Source organism: Crocuta crocuta, unplaced genomic scaffold (assembly GCF_008692635.1).
Source record: "Crocuta crocuta isolate KB4526 unplaced genomic scaffold, BGI_CrCroc_1.0 scaffold243, whole genome shotgun sequence".
NCBI lineage: Eukaryota > Metazoa > Chordata > Mammalia > Carnivora > Hyaenidae > Crocuta > Crocuta crocuta.
In genome coordinates, this window is record NW_027529596.1 from 4,629,704 (window position 1) to 4,652,217 (window position 22,514).

The 22,514-nt window shown below is 44.4% G+C and overlaps 1 protein-coding gene and 1 long non-coding RNA gene across 4 annotated transcripts in view; one reads left to right on the plus strand and one right to left on the minus strand.

Moving 5' to 3' along the window:
* PLD5 (phospholipase D family member 5) overlaps positions 1-22,514 on the minus strand; it is a 223,965-nt gene that overhangs the window by 86,550 nt on the left and 114,901 nt on the right. The gene's annotated exons all lie outside the window — the stretch shown is intronic.
* The window catches only part of LOC144229721 (uncharacterized), an 8,913-nt gene continuing 2,583 nt past the window's right edge, over positions 16,185-22,514 (plus strand). The window contains exons 1-2 of the long non-coding RNA XR_013334572.1: positions 16,185-16,248; positions 17,213-17,286. This is a non-coding gene — a long non-coding RNA (uncharacterized LOC144229721). The remainder of the gene's footprint in view (positions 16,249-17,212; positions 17,287-22,514) is intronic.

Here is a 22,514-nt window from a genome sequence, read left to right on the forward strand (position 1 = left end):
GACTGCCCACAGAACTTCCCTACCAAGCCCAGCACCCCACCCCTGCCGCCGCCCCCAATTCCCATGTCTTCTCTCCAGCTGCAGCAGGCTTCTTAAGCAAAGTAGCTTGACTGGCTTACTCAGCATCTTGCTGCACGAATGATTGAAGACCTGAGCAATGGTGGCTTACTGAGACAGCTGGCTGCCTAGGTTCTGTCATTTGGAATCCACCGGGGAACACACACATCCATCAGAGTGCTCCTGCCATGCATGAGGCTGTGTCCTAACCGGCTGCCCCAGCCCCACTTTGCTACCATAATGAATGATGCTTCATTTGCCAAATGCAATGGAAACCCACCACGGGCCAGGAGCTTCTGAGAAATGAGCAGCCATGGACAATGACGGAGAAAGAAGTTGGGTAAAAGCAATTATCGATCTATCAGATTGCAAACTTCTAAAACTGAGTAATAGATACATATATTCTTTAGGAAAATTATAACCAGGAATATTAATAAAAACAAACTGTGAGTACTGTGTGTTCTTTTCATTGTTTTGATTTGGGGGTAGGAGGGCAAAAAATAACTACAGCTATTTTCTAGATGGCCACAAAGAAGATTCTGATTTATTTTCAGATAAGACAGCTGTGTGAGGCTTGCCTGGGGCACAGAGATATTATAGAAGGGAAACTTTATTTGTCAAAATCATTCTCATGATCCGCTTAAGGGTCTCTTGACGCCCCTAACGGCAACTTTAATGGGTGTCTTTCCATTTTCCAAAGTCATACTGGCCAGATCATGGAAATAAAATTAAAAGAATACGCCTCTCCGCATTTTATTTTTAAGGATGGCGTTTTCAATTTAACTTGAGATTCTTCTACTTGTCTTTTCTTTGGAAAGAATGGAAAAGCCTCACAGCTTGGGGTGTTGACAGTATTCCAGGAGACCCTAGACCCCTGTGGCCTCTTGATGATGACTATGGAGCTGGCATCTGTCAGCACAACTCAGAGTGATTACCCGTAAACAGGTGCTTGGCGACAATTACAATTCATTACCCACATCACCACCCAGAGTGTGGAAGAAGAAACGATAGGGTCAGTTTCTTGGCAGTTATGCTTTGATAGAAACTAAAATATTTTAAATAAAATATGGATACAATTTTAATGTACACGTTTGTCACATGCTGTATGCTAGGTAGTATTCTATATTCTATAAGGGATATGTATTTTTAAAGGTATAGTCATTGCTCTTCATAAGGGATAGCTGAGAAATGAAAAGCTATGCAAACTGCTAACCTAGAAGGCAAAACAGAGGTAGCCTGAGAAAGATACACTTTATGAATTTTCAGAAGGAGAGAGAACCAGTTATTGGAAAGTTACTCAGACCTTTCTCTATTTTCTCATTTAGCTTCATGTAATCTTCACAAAAGTCCCATAAAATAGTCAAGTCGCCCCTTTCAGGCCAGGTTTTGAAAACTGAGGTTTTCAAACAGTTAGGGATGCACAAGAGATCTGAACGCATGGTTTTCCAAGTCTGTAATCGAGCGCTTTCCACAGACTATTTTGAGGCAAACAAACCAACAAGCATATTATCCACGTATTAAGATGAAGACTTTAAAGAGGAGAGGGCACTTGTGATGAAATACGAAGGCTAAAGCTTCTTATTAAAATTTTAGATTTTTCACTAACATCAAAGTAACATTTATTCTAGTACCGAAAGAAAAAACTCAATGTTTAGGTGAATCCCTGGACACAGCCGCTATCCAACCTGTCAGTTGGCTGAGCCAGCAACCAGTCTCAACCTCTTCTCCCCAGCTGGGGTGGCCACGTGGAACCAGGGGATGCAGAAGGGCCTGGGGAGACTCTCCCTCCCCAAATAAAGACTTGAACTCTGAAGACACTCCTCTGCCTTCTGCCTTTGTACCAACCATCTTCCCCACGATCAGCTTTCCAGAACGCAGATGAGTGAAGGACAGATTTCAGCTGCCTATGACCATGATGCCATCAACACAAAAATAAAGGCTGAAAGACAGAATCAGGTCCTTGATGGCATCGCTGAGGCACCACGTCTGCCTGGAACAGTTTACATGTATGCTTTTTGTTGTGTAAAACAACCAAGCTCGAATCTATTTAAGCCAGTGTGAGTTTTTTGTTTTTGTTTTTTTCAAAGAAATTGTGAGCTCTCTGTTACAGGGATCACAACTCCTTTTCTTTTTTAATTTTTTTTTTAAATTTACTTCTGTGTGTGTGTGTGAGAGAGAGACAGAGAGAGAGAGAGAGAGAGCAAGCAGGGGAGGGCCAGAGAGAGAGGGAAACACAGAATCTGAAGCAGACTCCAGGCTCTGAGCTGTCAGCACAAAGCCTGATGCGGGGCTTGAACCCACTAACCATGAGATCATGACCTGAGCTGAAGTCGGACACTTGACCAACTGAGCCACCCAGGTGCCCCATCCAGTGTGAGTTTTTATTGTTATTTGCAGCTGAACATGTTCATAACTGATATATACACCTTTAACATACCGTATATATGTACACACATTATAATATACATATGTACATACTATATATGTACTTCTGCAAATAGAACTTTGCATGGGGCTAAGTTATTTCACCGTGTTCTATAGTTACATTCATAGGTCACTCCTCTTTCTTTCCTTTTTAGCCACTATAAATACACCTCTGTATATATCTCACCTCCATATTTATCTCATATATCTCTGTACGTATTTCATGACATCTCTTAGCACGTGCTGGGTTGAAATGCCCGCAGGCAGCATGAGAGGGGAAAGCATTCCATGAAGAGGGAGGAGAATGTGGAGAGACAGAGAAGAGAAACACGAATCTTGCCCAGGGAACAGTCGTGTTGTGTGGCTGTTGTGTGGGTCCCTGGCAGGTGCAGTTAGGAGACGGGCAGCAGTGAGATTTGAGGAGGGCTTTGACTGTCAGGCTGAGGAGATTGGTTGGGGGTGTCTGAGTGCAGAAGGGGGTAAGATTAATTTAGGGATGTGAGTCTGTGGCAGAGTTCAGTATGAATGGCGACAGGGAGAAGCCAAAAGCAGGAAGACGCCAGTGTGGCCTGATGAGTCCCTGGACCCATCATTGAGAGACCGCTGCAGATAACTATGTTGGAGGGATGCATGGCGCAGGCTTTCTGGGTAAGGGAGGGAGGCTGAGGAATGTGGCTGAGGGCAGCGAAACACTAGACTTCGGAAGAGGCCGTTGAACTGGCTGCCTGAGGTATTGGAGATGCTGAAGTCCTGGCGCAGGAAGGAGGGAGGCGCTATGGACCACAGAATCTCTACGGGGTAAAAGAATCCAGAAGAGGGAGTGCCCGAGGTTCACCTGCCCCGCCAGCTCTAGTCCAAGGTCTTCCAAAAGGCAAGCTAGGAAAGTTCTCCAGGAGCTCTGCCAGTCATTGATTTTTCTGGGAATTCTCTGCCCCCCAATACCTTCCTCCCATTATCATCTGCCAAATCCCCATCTTCGTTGCACACGGCATTTTATCTAGACCTAGTGAACGCGTGAGTGAATCAATTGAGGTATGGAGAGAAAAGCAGAAGTAATTGTCTACTCCGCTCTGTTCCGGAAGGTCTCATAGAGCATCACATTGCTGTGGGAGAGTCTGAACATTTGAGAAGGTCTTTTGCCTGAGTCCCTTGCTGCTGGCGAGTGAGGAAAAAATTCCCTGAAGGAGGACAGTCCCCCCTCAGAGACACCCACCTTGTGGATGGCACTGCACAGCCGGGGCCACTGTGTATCACCTGCTGCTGTGATTGGGACCAAAGGAAGCTTTTGCTTCAGTGTTCATTCACTGTAGACAATGTTAGATGATTGGAACAATAAATCATTTTTTCCAGGGCCGTCATTAAGGTGTCGCCTGGGTGGGGAACACCAGGGTCCTTTGGGAGCAGACACAGAAGAGCAGGTACCGAGCCTCCGGGTACCCACTTCCCAGGACCATGTCCACGGGCTGATCACGCAGTGTTTCTGGACCTCAGTCCCACACCTAGGACCCCGGGAGAGTAACACAGGCCCCTGTCTCCTTCCCCCATCTGCGGGAGGGGGAGATAAATTAATGTGTAAGAAAGTGTTTCATAAACTCAGTACAGAAAACCGACAGGGCTGTTATCCTTCAAAAGTCTTCATTGTCAGGGTATTTGCTGTAAAAACATTTCATCTGCATCTTCAGAGATGCTAACAAGCTGTGGAAGTACTTAGCAAAAACAAATCTCCTGAACTCACTGCCTTAGTGAGTTCTGGCCTTAGGGACGCAAGGCCACCCTCCTCCACGGACAGTCTAGATATGGTACCCACAGGGGGAGCCTGCCTCGTGTCCCAGACCCCTGGCAATGCCTGGCCCCCCGGGTCAGGGTTTTCACATTTCTGTTCTCTGATGGAATGGGGACCCAGTAATCCCGAGGTGTTCAGTGTCTACTGAAGTTTTCCGAGGGCCTATCAGAATGTTTGTTCTAGAATGTGGAATGATGGATGGCAGGCTTGGGAAAGGGGCCAAATTGAGGAAGACTTTCTAATAAAAAGAGAAACTCATCAGTGCGTTGAGCCTGATCAGATGGGAGTGAGCCTCCCGGCTAGTGCCGGGTGAGGAACCTGGCTGGCCGAGTTTGGCGTCAGGAGTAACACTGTCCTTCCCTTCACCAGCTCTGGGTGTTCTCTGTGGGATTTCTGGTACATGAAGGCAAAGAAAAGAGAGATCCATAAAATGAACTGCTTTCTGTCGCCAACTGTCCCAAGGATTTTCTCACTGCTTCCTTAGCCTCTTCGCCTGTGCTGCTTATGTTTCCGCGGATGAGGCATGCCTTCTCGTCAGCAACTTCTGTCTCTTTATTCTTGGTTCTGGGTGTAAATGCCAAGTGACACCAAGAAACCGACAATGCCAACTAAAAATAACTCGAAAATAAAAACATTACGGCTGCCTTAATATGGTGTTTTCCATCTGTTTGAGATGATTGCATCGCCGGCATTTCAAAGCTGGAGAGGCAGCCAGGGCCAGCTTCCCGGCCCCTTCCATGCACAGTGTGCCCCTGCGTTTCACGAGTCCTACCCAGACTCACGCGAAATCTGCCTTCTTCCTGCCCGAGAAAAGTGCCTCCTGAGAAGATCACTGAATATGAAATAAAGGGAAGAGGGCTAATCATCTTGTTATGAATCCTACGCTTCGCTCAGAGTTTAAGTTCAGAAATGGATAGATAAGAATTCAAAGGCCAGAGCTAACACATGTGACTCGAAAGTGGGTTCAGACCCAAGTGAACGAGGCCAGGGGTCAAGAGAGAGGAGAGTGAATGGGAGTTTGTGTTATGTGAAGGCAACGAGTTAAGTGAGGACCAGAGAAACATAAAGGCAGAGGACAATTTAGAATTATCATTATAGACGATATTATAGAATTATAATTATACATTATTCATAATATTAGAGAGTATTAATGTTGTCTGAGCTGTTTTTGCTGTTATCTGTTTGGTTTGAGGCTACAGTTGGCACAAGGCAAAAATGTTACCTAAACAGAAGTGAGTGAATCCACATTAATTTGTCCTGTGCATTTAAAAAACTAAGAGCTGGGATGGGGCGCCTGGGTGGCTCAGTCGGTTAAGCGTCCGACTGCAGCTCAGGTCATGATNAGGAATTATCTGTTTTTCTATTAATCCATCATCTGTCTATCTCTAAAGAAGACCTAGACTTGACGCACCTGGGTGGCTCAATCAGTTAAGTCTCCAACTTCGGCTCAGGTCATGATCTCACGGTTTGTGGGTTTGAGCCCCGCATCGGGCTCTGTGCTGACAGCTCAGTCTGGAGCAGCTCAGAGTCTGGAGCTGCTTCAGATTCTGTGTCTCCCTCTCTCTCTGCCCCTCTCCCACCAGCACTCAGTCTCTTTCTCTCTCTCTCAAAAATAAAAAAAAAATTAAACAAAATAAAATAAAAAAATAAGAGCTAGGAGACAAACACAATCTTTGAAATTTCACTAGTGAACAAATCTGAAAAAAATTGTGTCTGTGCTTTTAAAAATTTTTTTAATTTTTTTTAAAAATTTATTTCTGAGAGAGAGAGAGACAGCATGAGCAGGGGAGGGTCAGAGAGAGAGAGAGAGAGAGAGAGAGATTCAGAATCTGAAACAGGCTCCAGGCTCTGAGCTGTCAGCCCAGAGCCCGACGTGGGGCTCAAACCCACGAACCCATGACCTGAGCCAAAGTCGGACGCTTAACTGACTGAGCCACCCAGACACCCCATTGTCTGTGCTTTTTAAAAAAATTATTTTTAAGTTTACTTATTTATTTTGAGAGGGAGAGAAAGACAGCAGGGGCGGGGTAGAGATAGAGGGAGAGAGAGAGAATCCGAAGCAGGTTCCTCACCATCAGCACAGAGCCTGACATGGGGCTTGATCTCATGAACCATGAAATCATGACCTGAGCTAAAACCAAGAGTCAGATGCTTAACAGATGAGCCACCCAGGTGCCTCAACTGCGTCTGTGTTTATACATGGTCAGAACTATCACGGATATTCCCAACTCTCATCCTTGCCCATCGTTAGTGGTTTACAGAGAGCTGGTGGGTGGATGCCCTTAAAATCATTTATAATGACACCCTCTGGGGGGCAGGCCAGCCGCACCGCAGGGGCACTTACCATTCAGGGGCTTGGGAAAGCAGAAAGCTTTGCTCTAGCTTTTCCGAAACATAACTGATATGTAACACTGTATAAGTTTAAGGAGTGCAACGTGATGGTTTGATATCTGTACATATTGTGAAATGATTACAATAATTAGGTTAATTAACCCATCCATCACCTCACACACTTCCCTTTTGTCGTTGCTAAGTTCCATTCTCTCAGCAACTTTCAAGTACACAATCCACTATTGCTAATTATAGTCCCCACATCACAGCCCCAGGGCTTACTCATCTTATAACTGGAAGCAACAAAGGACTTTGATGACGGACCCTAGGCGCAGGATCAGGGGCCTAAATATTTCCCATTGGGGTAATCATACTTCTATGTGCCATGTGTTACACCATGGTAGAACTCTAATCTATATTCCCCCCTACACACGTGCACACACATATATACATGCATCTACACTCTACATGCACATATAGTGTGAATGTTTATTATATCATATGCAATGCCTATACTGAATTAAAGTTAAATATATTTTAAAATATCACTCAATATTTAAAATATCACTGAGCCTGGGTGACTTAGTCAGTTGAGCACTGGACTTCAGCTCAGGTCATGATCTCACTGCAGGTCATGAGTTCGAGCCCCACATCGGGCTCTGTGCTGGCAGCTCAGAGCCTGGAGCCTGCCTCAGATTCTGTGTCTCCCTCTCTCTCTGCCCCTCCCCTGCTCACGCTCTGTCTCTCTCTTTCTCAAAATAAATAAATACCAAAAAAATTTTTTAAGAAAAGAAGCATATTAAAAAATCTCTCAATTTAGATGACGTATGTTTAGAAGCACTTAACAAAGGAAGAGTTTGAAGCAGGGTGGATATCTCTAGAGAGGAAGCAAATGCCCTTCTTCCTCGGTTCTGCTCCCTCGCCAGAGGCCATTGCTGTGAACAGTTTGCTGTGCGTCCCTTTCCGTGTAGTGTGCACACGTGTGTGCACATAATGTGAGGGGGCCTTCTTTGTTTTACAGAACATGTGGGCGTGAGCGGATCTGACTCCTGAGCCCCTGACCCACCCTCAGGCTTCTTTCAGGGGACGTGACAACAAGGAGCCCACAGTGGAGTCTGGTGGCCAGCCAGCCTGGGGCCCCTGTGGCTTCTCCTGATTGCCAGAGACTTGGGTCGGGACCGCACCTTCCCCAGCCACCCCCTTCCTCTTGTGCCACGTTGGCAGCATCCGCCACTGTGGTGTGTGGTGCCCTTTCCTCTGGTCTCCACGCTTCCCACCCACTTCTCTGCAGCTGTCGCTCTTCTGCCTAAAATTCTTCGAAGCTTTCCCGGGAAACTTTAGATGGAGTCCACGCTTCCCTGCATGCCACGGCCCAAGCCCCCTGTCTCCTCTGTCCACTCACGGGCACCATGGTACCCGCCACGTGGGCCACCGCCTCTTCTCTGAACCAGGCCTGTCTGCTCCCGCCTCCACGCAAAGGAACGCCGGCGCCCCCTTTCTTCATGGGGCTCCCCTCCACGTGCCCTCTGGGGCCAGCTCACCGCCCCTGATCGCTCCCCCAGCCTGAGCTGATGGTGCACACATCAAGCTGTATTATACATATGCACTCACTTGCTTCTCTGCTTTGTGTATGTGAGTCCTTACGGGAAGGGACCATGCTCCCCACCTCTGTGCCCCTCGAACATTCAGGCCAGCCTCACGCAGAGGAGGCCTTACAGAAGTCTTTGCCCAGTGAATGAACGGAGACGATGTGCGGGGACAGGACATCAGTGTGCAGCAGGCACAGCAATTGTAGAGATGTTGACTGCTGAAAGCTCTTGGCAGATGAAGATGATAAACATTTGCCTTCTGAGAACAACATCAAAATCACTTTTATAAGAAGGCAGAGCACAGTCCATAAATGTGAGAGTCAAAATGAGCAGTTTGCATCAGAGCCCTGTGTTGATGGCGCCAAAGGCTTGTTGCAGCTTCGAAGTCCTGACGCTCCTGGGGGGGTCCGGCGTCTTGTGACTTTCCAGGCGCGACAGGGTCACGGAGCAGCCCTTCCGACTGAAGTTGGCTTCTTTGCCTGACACAAAACTGGCTCTTCACAGCAAACACTTGAGCGTTTTTGGCTTGTGATTAACAGAAAAAAACTGAGTCGGCTTCCTAATTAAAGCGAAAGGGATGCTCTAGACCCGTGCCACCAAGATTGCCAGTAGTCGCGCAAGGTTATGAAGCATTTGACATTTGCCTCTGGTGACCTGAGATGCACTGTGGTTAAGTGCCCCTGGATTCTGAAGACTCATAAAGTACCTCATTATTAAATGCTTTATATTGATGACTTGTTGAAATAACCATATTTAGGATATTTGAAATTATACGACATAGATTAACATCAGTTTGACTTTCTTTTTTACATTTTTTGGTGGCTTCTGGAAAATTTTAAATTATATATGTGGCTGTCATTAGTGGCTTGGGGTGTATCTCTATTGGACAGGTCTGCTTCAAAGATNTTTTTTAATTTTTAAATATTTATTTATTTTTGGGAGAGGGAGAGTGAACATGAGCAGGAAAGGGGCAGAAAGAGAAGGGGACAGAGGCTCCGAAGCAGGCTCTGTGCTGACAGCAGAGAGCCCGATGCGGGGCTCGAACTCGCACACTGTGAGATCATGACCTGAGCTGAAGTCAGATGCTTAACTTACTGAGCCACCAGGCACCCCGCTCTCTAAGAAGTTTAAGCATGTTTCTTGTGTTCTGAACAGGATGCACTGAGTGAACAGAGTTCTCCCTTTCACGACTACTGGAATTTTGAATCTATGTGTTGCTTTTAACGGCCAGTGTTTCCACCTGCCCAGTGGACAGCTCTCACTTGGCTGAGCTGTCAGTGTTCTTCTCTGATTTGTGACTTCTTATTGAACACAGCTTGGGTATTAATTAGACCTGTTGTGAACCTAAGAAAAAACAGATCTGTTAGAATCCTACAGGGTGTTCTAGTAAAGAAAAGGCTGTGTGGGCCTTTTTATATATTTTTTGGTTTTTGGTTTATTCTAGTTAGAGAAAGCTTGCAGATACCGAGTTTCGAGATCTTTGGGGTATTACTGTAAATGTGGGATGCTGCTATGGTTTGGACCAGTGACTCAATTATTGAGTAAGAAAAAGAGTGTAGCACTGGCAAAGGAGCATTACACATGCCAGAAGGTCTGGGTTGTCGTAACTCTGATGTTAACTGATGGCATAATCCCGGGACATTTTTTCAGTTAGGCTCTCGGAGATAGTTTCCTGATGTGTAAATGAAGTTTCTACAGCCGTCCTATATATCTCACAGGGCGGCTCTGAGGAGCAAAGAAATCAATGTTCGTGGGAAATTTTTAAGAAGTATGAAGCTCTTACTGAACACTAGGAAACGATGAACATTTGTGTCTATGTGTTTGGTTTATCTTAATCTTGCCTTATTATGAAGCATGGTTTCTCCCACAGGCCTCTGAGAAAGACGTTCAGAACCACCATTTTGAGAACAAACATATTCAGCACCACAGGCAAATAATTCAGAAGTGGAAGAGTACTGGGGCACCTGGGGGCTAAGTTGCTTAAGCGTCCGACTCTGGCTCAGGTCATGATCTCACAGTCTGTGGGTTTGAGCCCCACGTCGGGCTCTGTGCTGACAGCTCAGACCCCGGAGCTGCTTCAGATTCTGTGTCTCCCTCTCTCTCTGCCCCTCCCATGCTCACATTCTGTCTCTCCAAAATAAATAATATTAAAAAAAAGAAGTGGAAGAGTATTTTTAGGCTGTTCTTAAGGTTCAACTATGATACATTCTACTCTGACTATAACAACATAGTTTAGCACTTGGTGGGTAGGGGATACAAAGGCCATGGTATAAGGGCTGCAAAGCAGTAGAGCTAATTTTCCACACACAGCTTCCAGGGGCAATTAAACTTCAGAAAAGGTTTTAAAGACTATGGCAGTTATATTTGGGTGAATTCAACAATAAAGGACTGAAGTGACAGCTAATTATAATAAAAGATGCTTGAGCTGCAAGAGTTGAAGTATGTGGAATGATTTATGTGTATGAGTAGTATTCTTGAAAGTCGTTGTATCAAGATAATACATTCCAATTTTTTCCAATTAAAATATGAAAGCCATGAAGCAAAAAAAAAAAAAAGTGGGACAATAAAATTTACCTAAATGAATCTTTTTAAATATAGTTAAAATCAATGAGTTTCCTAGGTCTGACTAAGCCCTCAAAGGAATCCAGTGAAATGTTTTTAATAAACTTTTGTTAAAGGAAACAAAATTTGTATGTATGTATGTATTCAACAGCTTTTCTAGTGAAGAGATTTCTCTCAATATTAACACCAAAACAAAACTCCGTGGTTGAAAGTGGTATTTTTCTGCATACAAACATTTATTTTCCAAATAGTGTATTTTCACCCAAACAAGGGCAACATCAGAAATGTTCCCAAATTGGTGTGGACCAGCTTTTGGGAAAGGACACTGCTCTGTCCAGAGTGAGTGAGAGGCCAGGCCCTGGGGGATGCACACACTGAGGACCCGAAGTCAAATGGGGAAGGAGAGGTACCACGTGTGAAGTACTGATGATGACGATGATGATGATATTGGCTCCCACTTACTCAGCTCATGTCAGCTCTTGTCATCTCTTCCTGCCTTTAAACACATGCTCCTGTAATACTGCACCATTTTCGGTCTCCAGAACATTCCCTCTACTGAATCCCAGGGAGGTTACCATGTAGCCCCTGCCCGCAACAGGGAGCTAACTCTCTCACGGGGTTGGCCTACCCATTGCTGGAAAGCTCCAGTGTTAGAAGCTTCTTGCTCACGCCGATGTAAGCCCTTTCCCTGGAATTCTGTCTTTGATTCTAGTTCTGCAAAGTGGCTTTAAGCCTCACGCAGTTACTGAACACGTTCTCATTTGGTAATTCATGCATCCATTGGATAAAACAATAATAAGCACCTAGGATGTTCCAGGCACTGAAGAGGTGCTAAGATTTCATGTATTAACCCTCAACAGGCTCCTATACACCGATCTGGGATTCTAAACACCGTCTGTGGGGAGGCAGATGGTGAGAGTGGGGAATTAACAGGAGAGCTTGTTGATGAATAATTCTCCAATTGTCCTCATTTTTCCCCCGCTCTCAATGTAGGATCAAACTGGAGGAAGCCACATATGCCTCCCTAACCAATCACATAGTACACCCCCTTCTAGTTCACCCTTCTAGTTCACCCTGAGTCCCTCCAGTGGGGCGCACCTGAAGCCTCCCCTCTGCCTGCCTTTAGGTCTCTGTCAAAGCCGCATGGCAGTGGCTGACTCCTCGGCTGTAGCCGACTGAATAAACAGCTTCTGCTTATTTCCACTTGGGTGGCCTTCATTTACCTTCACACCCCTGTTCAATGTCCTCTTATTAGCACTGATCTGATTAACTAGCTAAAATCTCTAAGTCTGGTGTCTGAAAACTAAGGCGTTAGCTCTTGCCTCCCAGATTTGTGCTAAGTGTAAATCTGGCCGATTGCCTTCTATGCATTTTACTGCTGGTGATAACGTCGGGCAGCACAGGATATAGAAGAAAAAGCCCCTCCTCCAGGCCCCTGGGGTGTCACTGCCCACGTCACTGTGCTCTTAATGAGGCCACATGCTTTGGAGATTTATGAGATCTTTGCCAAAGATCATAAACAAGCACTAGCGCCTCTGGCTTTCCCTTGACCTTGAGCTAGGTAACTTATCAAGGAAGGAAAAAGGTTTCCTTGTCATCAGCTCCAAGGCTACAATGTATTGAGCAGTAAGCATGCTGCAGGTTCAGTGTGGGGTGTGTTAGATCTCATTCCATCCCTAACAATTGTATGAGGTTGGTAGTATTCGTCTAATTGTAGAGATACAGAAATCAAAGCTCAGGAAAAACAAAACAAAACAAAACAAAACCAAAACCAAAACCAAACCAAAAAAACTTGCCCAGGGTCATACAATTGTAAAAGGCAGAAAGAAAATTTGATGTCAATCCTATCTGACTCCAACCCCTATGCTATAGTGCTAAGGAAGGAACCTGTAACAACCAACAAAAAATAACAAGCCTACCTACAAACAGTGAATCTAGATTTAGCCTCCTTGCAGAAGAAAAGTGCTCATACAGCTATAAGCCAAGTCCCCATGGGAGGCTACTTTTGAAGTACTATACTGAATTCTGGTCATTCTATTTTATTTATTTTTTAAAAAATGTTTATTATTTTGAGAGGGCGAGTGGGGGGAAGGGCAGAGAGAGAGAGAGGGAGAAAATGTGCTGTCAGCACAGAGCCTGATGCAGGGCTCATTCTCACAACTATGAGATCACGACCCCAGCCGAAATCAAGAGTCAGATGTTTAACCAACTGAGCCACCCAGGTGCCCTGGCCATCATATTTTAAGAGGGACTTTAACCAAATAGGATTATATATAGATACAAAGTGGCCAGGATAAAGACGTGAGATACATCACATAAAGAGTCATGCTGGAGATCTCAGAGTATCATGCCATTCAGAACATATTTATTCAGGAAGTAGGAGTTGGAGGAGCATGTGAGGGAAAATTCTGGAAATAAAGAAGCTCCACTTGGGAAGAACGTAGTAAGCCCCATTTTAGCAAAGGCAGACAGGAGAGGGTAAATAATGCTCTTATTTCTTTACCTAATTGCACAAATTGAGACTATTTTATTTATTATTTAAAAATTTTTTTTAACATTTTATTTATTTCTGAGACAGAGAAACAGTGTGAGCAGGGGAGGGTCAGAAAGAGAGGGAGACACAGAATCTTAAACAGGTTCTAGGCTCTGAGCTATCAGCACAGAGCCCGATGTGGGGCTCGAACCCACGAGCCATGAGATCATGACCTGAGCTAAAGTCGGACGCTCAACCGACTGAGCCACCCAGGCGCCCCGAGACTATTTTATAAGAGACAATAAGCTAGCTTTGTAAGAATGTCTCCCAAGGGAGATTAGGAAAGAGATTTCCTATTTATGCCTCTTTTGAACAATACTATCTGGCAAACTGGTCTTTTAAAAATTGTAGAAAATAAGCATGACTTTGTTAATAAAGTTGCAGCCTGCTAATCTGTTTCCTCCCTAAGAACCTGGGCATACCCTCCCCCCCCCAACATTTACTTTAGAATGCATCTGCACCCAAACCTGACCTTTCTGAGCTGCCCAGATAATCTTCCAAATCAACACTGCGGGAATTAATCCTTTGTTTGCCTTCATTGCGTGTTGCTCAAGGAATATTAATTATTTTCTGTTGCTTTTCTGGTTGAGTTGCGTTTTACTTTGGTTCATTTTAATTTTGCTTCTGACATCTAGTTACCGGCCTTACCAGTGCGCCTCTAGGAGCTAAGCCCTTGTCCGTAGAAACTCGTCAATTCTGGGGAAAAGGTAGGCGCAGCGCCAGCACTGAATGGGGACGAAAAGATGTGCCACGGAACAGCGGCTTCCTCTTGCCCCCTGACGCACCCCCGGGTCTTCAAGCTCTGCCTCTGCCCTCTGTCCTTTTAGCTGAAAGAAATGGGGACAGAACCTGGGCCAAAGGTCCTTTAAGCCTTAGTGCTCTTTCTCATTGCTAATGTCAGGCCACAACCTCAACCTTATGAGACTTGCAAAGAGTGAGCTGGCCTGGTGAGCAGAGGGGAGTGTGACTCTGGCCAACATGCCACCAAACAGTCACCGTCAGGAACTGGCGGCTACCAATGAAATCAGTAGTTTTGGGGCAGTGAGGGGCCATCACTATTCACATGCTCAAGATACTAGATGAAAAGCAACAGCTATCAGCCAATCTCTTTTCTGTTTTTCCAAATGCCCACCGGACATGAAAACTGCCCCTTTCTCCTGACATTCCCCAATTCTATTGACAGTTTGATATTTTCCAGTGGGCCCAGCCCCAGGTGCTGGAAATATGCCCACTGTTCCTTCTGCCTCATTCCTTCTGGCCCATCAGTCATTATGATGCAGGCTTTGCCAGGTTTCTCCATCCCATTTCCTTCTCTCTCTCACAGTCGTTGGTGTACCAGTCAGAGTGCTCCAGACAGAATGAACAGGATGTATATATAACCAACAGGAGATTTTATATCTCTATCTCTATGTATATAGTAGATAGGTAGATATAGTTATAGATATGGATATGGATATAGACACAGATATGGATATAGATATGGATATGGATATAGATATAGACGTAGATATAGATAGAGGTATAAATATAGATATATACAGAGAGATTTTAAGGAATCGGCTTGGCTTGTGATTGAAATCCACAGGGCAAGCTGGCAGGCTGGGAACTCAGGCTAGGTGTCTATGTTGCAGTCTTGGGACCAAATTTCTTCCAGAAACTTCAGCCTTTGCCTTTGAGAGTTGCAATTGGTTGGCTGAGGCCCACCCTCAGTATGAAGAGTAATCTGCTTTACTCAAGTCTACTGATTTCAATGCAAATCACACCTCAACACCACCTTCGCAGCAACATCTAGACTGTTTGACAACACAAGTGGGCATCAAGGGGACACGATTTGCCTTCCCACCATCATTACCAAATCCTGTCACTTCTCTCTTTAATCTTGGCCACAGGTTCTCTGTTTCCCCTCCTCCTGGGACCCCTCCCCCATGCGCCCTTTGTCAAGGTCTGTTCCATTCTTTTTTTTTTTTTAAATGTTTTTTTTTTTTATTTATTTCTAGGAGAGAGAGAGAGAGACAGCGTGAACAGGGGAGGGTCAGAGAGAGAGGGAGTCACAGACTGAAACAGGCCCCAGGCTCTGAGCTGGCAGTCAGCACAGAGCCCGACGCGGGGCTCGAACCCACGAACCGCGAGATCATGACCTAAGCGAAAGTCCTACGCTTAACCGACTAAGCCACCCAGGCGCCCCTAGGTCTGTTCCATTCTTGCCAGGATTAGGTTCAAGGCTCTGCAATGAGAACATTCTGGGCTGGCAAGAAATTGCTCACGGGTCTTCTAACACCATACTCGTTCCCAGCTCTGTGTCTTTGTCCAGAATCCCTTTTTTTCCTCGGCTCACAAATCCCTTAAGGCTCAGCTCAACATCCAACATCTCACTGTGGGCTTTACTGCTTAGTCTGTGGGGATTTTGCTCTTCCCAAGTCCCCAAAGTACTCATCGCCAATCCTACTCATTCAGCACCAGAGTTCATGGCATCGGGCCGTGGAACACTGAGGGCCCTGACCTTGACCCCGAGCTCGGGGTAACAGCTCTGCTGTCACCATCTTGAAGTTCTTGATAATTTTTTAACAAGAGGTCCCACATTTGCATCTAGTACCAGGTCCCACAAATTATGCTGTTCATCCCGCTTGGCAAATATCCTGGGTGGTCAGCTTCTCCTGAAGAGTGCTCAAATGTTTTATTTTTCAAACTGGATTTTAAATCCACTTTTTGCAGGTTTATGTCATTTTTCTTCAAACCCTCTGCCATGATTAGTGCAGTTCTCTGAATAAAGGGGAAATAGCCACGTTGATTACCTTTACCACATGTAATCCCTGGTCTGCTCATTGTTCAGTTGTTCTGTTGCTAAGGAGACAGAACCCTACAATTACCAGATTTGGAATCACATATTTTTCATTAGGTAGCCTGAGAAGTGAAAAGGCCGGAGAGTCCTAAAGTCCTGAAGCCTGACATCAGGGATAAGGGGGTCGCAGGTAAGTGACTAACATGTACCCACTCCAACCCTCCAGCCCTTCATCTCAGCGTTCTCATCCATAAGCCTGGATAGGACACTCAGTGTTATCTTTAAATTGCGTCTCATGCAATTTATTTTTTTTAAATGATTATGCTGGTTTAGAACAGCATTTGTGGAAATACAGAGGCTTCAAGGAATATGTGATCCATAAGATTAACTGTGGAAAGCAGCTCACAGCCAAAAGGATTTAAGGAATGTTCATCCTTTCCCACCCTCTTAGAGATTCTCAGGGCACATTAGCATATTAATGGCTCTGAGGAGTCCCACAGTAAAGAAACCTATTTAAATGAAACCCATAGGTTCTCACTCTCCGGGAGTATAAAATCCCCTTCTCAGTGAATACCATTTATGAAGACACACCTTGGGAAACACTAGGCTGATTATTTTCCGAGCTAATTTCCAGTTCTAAGATGAACGGCCTCAGTGATTCTAGAAGCCAGGTAGAGCCTGGGCCGGCTGGTCCCGTCTCCCACCCGAGACACCACCCTGGTGCGGGTCACAGATGGTATCATCCCAGCAAGGCCACAGGCTCCTGTGCCCCACAAGAGCTGGCCTGTTTCAATGTACTCTTTTTTAGGTCTTTTCAGAAAAAAGGTGGATTAAGGTTAAAAAATACATATTAACAGAGTTTAAGCTAGATCTATTCCCGTTTGCTCGAAATGCATTTAAAAATATTATTTAGGGGCGCCAGAGTGGCTCAGTCTGTAAGCACCGGACTCTTGACTTCACCTCAGGTCCTGATCTCTTGGTTCATGGGTTTGAGCCCTGCATCTGGCTCTGCTCTGACAGCTCAGAGCCTACTTGGCATTCTGTCTCCCTCTCTCTCTCTGCCCCTCCCCTGCTCACTCTCTCTCTCTCAAAATAAAAACAAACTTTAAGAACAATAAAAAATAAAATATTATTTAAATATCTCCTCTTTTCAGAGTTGCCAGATTCTTGTGACCCATGAACCTATGGAAATCTGCTTTGAACTCCGGGCTGGTATTCATTCAAGAGGGTATGTTCAAAAGTTACAAAAGTAACTTTTTCTTAAAAACGTGATTTTCGTGTTTTCCTTCCAGCTTCTTGTACTTCAGCATCACACCTCCGGAGCTCTGTGGTTTAAAGATTGCTGTGCCCTTTTCTTTCTGCCTCACACGCCATTTAGTCTTTTGTTTGCTTTGTGAGTGCTGTATTTTTTTTGTTTCCTCCATGGGGTTTTCAGGCGCGCCCAAGACTCACAAACCCAGACCACTTTGTGGGAAAGCCTGTGGCGCCGTTCTCTTTCCTCCCACAGTATTCCCTTGTGGCCGTGGATTCCAGGGTAGCGCCCTGAACCACAGAGAGAGGACTATAGAAGCACACGTATTGACCCCCTAGTCTTTGAAATTCAACCCAGAGGCTAAGACAGTCAGCAGAACTCAGTACCAGGCAAGGACAGGTGTCAATGTGTGGCCATCTTATCATCGTGGGTGTGCAATCAGAAAGAAGTGAAGGAGTAAAGGGTTTCTTGATGAACAGTATTGTTACCTTTTCTTAAAAGAGCAAGTGAGAAGAAATCTATAGCTTAGCAACACAGCAAGATCAGGGAAGAGAATGATTTTTCATAAATGCAATTGATTTTTTCTAATTTAAAAAACTATTTAAAAATTTTTTTTAAATGTTTTATTTATTTTTGAGAGAGAGATAAAGACAGCGTGAGCAGGGGAGGGTCAGAGAGAGGGAGACACAGAATCCTAAGCAGGCTCCAGGCTCTGAGCTGTCAGCACAGAGCCTGATGCGGGGCTTGAACCCACCCACGAACTGTGAGATCATGACCTGAGTGGAAGTCGGACGCTCAACCAACTGAGCCACTCAGGTGCCCCGTGCAATTTATTTTTTAAAATTATTAGCAGTGAGGGGTGCCTGGATGGCACAGTGGGTTAAGCATCTGACTTTGACTCAGGTCACAATCTCATGGTTCATGATTCAAGCCCCATGTCGGGCTCTGTGCTGACAGCTCAGAGCCTGGAGGCTGCTTTTGTTCTGAGCTTCCCTCTCTGCCCCTCCCTTGCTTGTGCTCTATCTCTCAGAAAGAAATAAATAAAAATTTAAAAATTAAAATTATTAGCAGTGAAATAAGAGTGAGGAGTTTGGAGAAACATTGCCTGGATACACATTCTAGCTTTACTGTCTCTGGAAGGTGACCCTGGGTAAGTCATTTATTTGTGCCTCAGTTTCTGCCTTTGTACATAAAGCCATGATAGTATAATTTACAATAAAGGGTGATCATGAAAATTAAGTAAGTTCATCCTCCTTCAATGCTTAAAGAAGGCCTACTACAGAGAAAGCCCTCAATGCAGCGAAGCTTTTATTATTAGTATTATTATTTCTCCTACTTACCCTACGCTGAAGGTAATAATTGGTAACAGTAATCTGATTGCACTAGAAAGCCTCACAAAATAAAGCTGATGAAGGAGGCTGAATGTGACACTTGGAAAGGTGTTCTAATTCTTCAGGTAATTGTTAGCCTCACACACAACTCTGCTCAAAGGAAAATCTGCTCTAGTGTATGGGTCCTGCTGAGCAGTGTTTTATGCCACACCGAGGCAGACCAAGAAAAATCCCACGCAGTCAAGCGCAGTTGAAAGGGAACCTAACTTAAGGTAGATGATTCAGGGTAATGATGGGATCCCAAATACTGAGCCCTGTGGGAAGGGGTGAACAAGGTAGGAGACAGTGCTTGTGTGTAAGTGTGGAGAGGCAGGGGAAAGGAGGTGGGAACTCCCTCAGCAGCTAACATACATGCAGGGGAGTTGATGGGATGCTAACTCTCTTCCAGAAGAGCTCTAAACCCCGCCTCTCCCCACCCCCATCCAAGAATATAGTCTCTTCCAAGAGGAAAATGAGAAAGATTGTTAGAGGAGAAATGAGATTTGTTTTTGTTTTTAAGAGTTTGGTTTCGGGGCGCCTGGGTGGCTCAGTCGGTTGAGCGTCTGACTTCGGCTCAGGTCATGATCTGGCAGTTTGTGGGTTCGAGTCCCGCGTCGGGCTCTGTGCTGCAGCTCAGAGCCTAGAGCCTGTTTCAGATTCTGTGTCTCCCTGTCTCTCTGCTCCTCCCCCACTCATGCTCTGTCTCTCTCTGTCTCTCAAAAATAAATAAAAGTTAAAAATAATTTAAAAAAAAAGTTTGGTTTAGTAGAAAATGACAACTTTGCACTGATTCCCACCCGAGTCCCAAATTGCTAGGTGTGAAATGAAAGATGAGGGCTCTACCAACTTGACCATCAGTCTGAAGAACAGGAGAGCCATCTCCAAATGCCCGACAGGTTAGAGAGTGTTTTGCTATTTTACAGGAGAAATGAGCCGCAAAATAACATCTATTCTGTTTTTATTTTCCAATATTATCTTCATTTGGAAGACGGCGATAATACCCACTCTTAAGTTGCTATGACAACTGAGGAAGCAGGTCTGAAGCTATTAGCACAGAACCTACCACATACATAGTAGCCTTTTGGAAAAAATAACAAAAGATTTCTTCCACTCACCTCCTCCCAATTCCATGACCTCCGTGGAGTTTAACTTGTTATTAAATTTATGACCAGCATAAGAATGCAGATTTCCGCAAAAGCAGTCCATGTGCCCTGAAATCACTGATGGCTTAAACATGTGCCATCAATGTATCAAGGTTTCATTCCAGCCTTTTCTCCAGCCTACCCAAGGGTGCTCTCCGAGGACTGTGTCCATGGACAGCTGGCAAGTATGACCCTTAACCTGCCCTCTCTTCATGGGGATGTTTGGAATTGTTAAAAAGGAGGCAGCAGGCCCCAAATGGAGTCACTTATGTTAAATCCCATGTCAGCAAGCCAAGACTTAATATCTAATCTAACTGCAGTTTCAACCACCCTGGAATGTAACATTTAACCAGTCAATATGGAATTACCTGGTCCCCACTAGTGAGAGAGTCCACCGGAGAGATCTCTCCTGTTTCCCTTAGGAAGGTGACCTGGCCTGAAACAATTCACTCTTCACTAATAATTACCTTTTCCCCCTTCCCTTTCTACCTTTAAAAACCTTTCCTTTTCTACAGCCCACAGAGCTCCTGTCTATTGCTAGGTAGATGCTGGCTATTTCATGAACTGTTGAATAAAGCCAGTTTAATCCTTGAATTTGCTCAGTTGAATTTTTGTCATTTAACAGAGGGCTGAGGACTTTTTCATGGGCTTCCTCTCTGTGAACTGATGATGAATCAGAAAATAAGTTGATTTTTTAACCCATTATTTCACTTACTCCATACTTAAGATGCATCATGATATCCATTTAGGTTTTTAAAAGTAAACTCTGCTGGTATGTTTGAGCTGGTCCCTTTGAAGGACAGAAATCTGGGGAGCCCACTCTGTTTATGCTCCCTCTCATTCCCTGGCTGATGAGCTGAGAACAAACCATCCATGGTACGGGATATGGTCAGAGGCTACAGATCGGGAGGCCCAGCTCACACAAAGGCATAAAGGAAAGGTTGGACTTTTTCAGTTCCTACTGAGAAGGACATTTAAGTGAATGGCAGAGTTGACTGTTCCTTAGCAAAGGCGCTTGACTAGTTGTGAAACAGAGAGCTGGGCCCTGGCATTGTCCCATTCTTTCTGCTGACTCATGGTCAAGTCTGGTCTTCTCTGTAGGTGAAAGGAAACTAGCTACCACTTCACAACGTGTAAGCAGGTGGAGATCCTGAGATGGTTTCGAGTCTTCAGTTGACTAATAGGAAATAACATTCTGCCCCTCCTTCATCTGCATTTACCATGTTTGATGGCGAAAACTTCCCATTTCACAGTAAGGATCAATTTTCCAAATGAGTACACAGCAAGGGATGCACATTTAAAAGATCAGCCTACTTGTCTACAAAACACACAGCAAAAATCAGAGATCAAGGAGTAAGCCTCAAGCAGGGAAACCCACACTTGACTATTTTGTGTCCATCTGACTAAGGAAAGAAGTGAAAGGAAACACTGATATCTTGTTCAAAAATTTGGAGAAAAATGTCATTTAACCTTAATAATTTCACACCCCACTCAAATGGAATTCACAGAACTTTAAACCTTTTCAACTAACATCATTTAGTGATGAAGGAAATACAATTTGGTGGTGGGGAAGTCCATTTAAAAAAAAGGCAAAATGATTTTTAAGTTAAAGATCACCTAGAAGCAGAATTTACATGTAATCAATATTGTGACAGAACTGATTTTAACTATTTATTATAGGAGACCAAGCTGAAAATTTCTGGGCAAAGGATGCTTATTGATTAACAAAAGGTGAACTCAGATGTTTCTATAAATTAGACTATTTTTATCTAAATCGTCTGAATTCATGAGGCTTTGATATTGTTCTGGCCTTACTTCTGGTTTCTGAGGTAAGCCAAAATTGCTGTAATCCGTATTTTTTATCTCGGTGTTTGAAGGGCTATTAGACATGAGATACGTTAAATCAAAATTTATAGTTTTTCATATCGGCATTAATACTGAAAGGGATTGGCTTAAAAGATCTAATACTGAAATTCAAATCTGGGCTCCCGTCTACTTATCTTTAAAATGGAGACAATAATACTGTTTCCATCATAGGATCACTGCGAGGTTTAAAGTAAATTATCCATTGAAATGGCTCAGAATGGCACCTGGCATGCAATGGACGCTACGTACGACTGTCATGATTGTTCATGGATACTATTATTTTGCTCAGAATCGTTTTTATATCAGTAGGTAGCACCTTCACATTTCCTGAGCAAATATAAAATAAATGATATTTCATCAATCTTGGATGGTGTCTGTCTCCCAAAACTGATCAGGAAATTTTCTTCCAGTTGTTCCCTTCTGGCTGAGGGGGAGACTGTCTTATTAGAAACGCAGTGGTTTGGGTCACCTGGGGGGCTCAGTCAGTTAAGCATCCGACTTTGGCTCAGGTCATGATCTCACGGTTCATGAGTTTGAGCCCCGTGTCAGGCTCTGTGCTGACAGCTCAGAGTGTGTAGCCTGCTTTGGATTCTGTGTCTCCTTCTGTCTCTGCCCTTCCCCTGCTCATGCTCAGTCTCTCTCAAAAAATAAATAAATAAATAAATAAATATAAAAAAATTAAAAAAAATAAGGACAAGAGAACAACAGTGGAAACTGGGGGGCAAATGATTCAATCCCTGAAGCCAACAGTACAAATGTCAAGTTACCCTCTCTCAGATTTATCCTATGTGGTGATGTCTTTTTTTTTTTTTTTTTACAAGCCAAG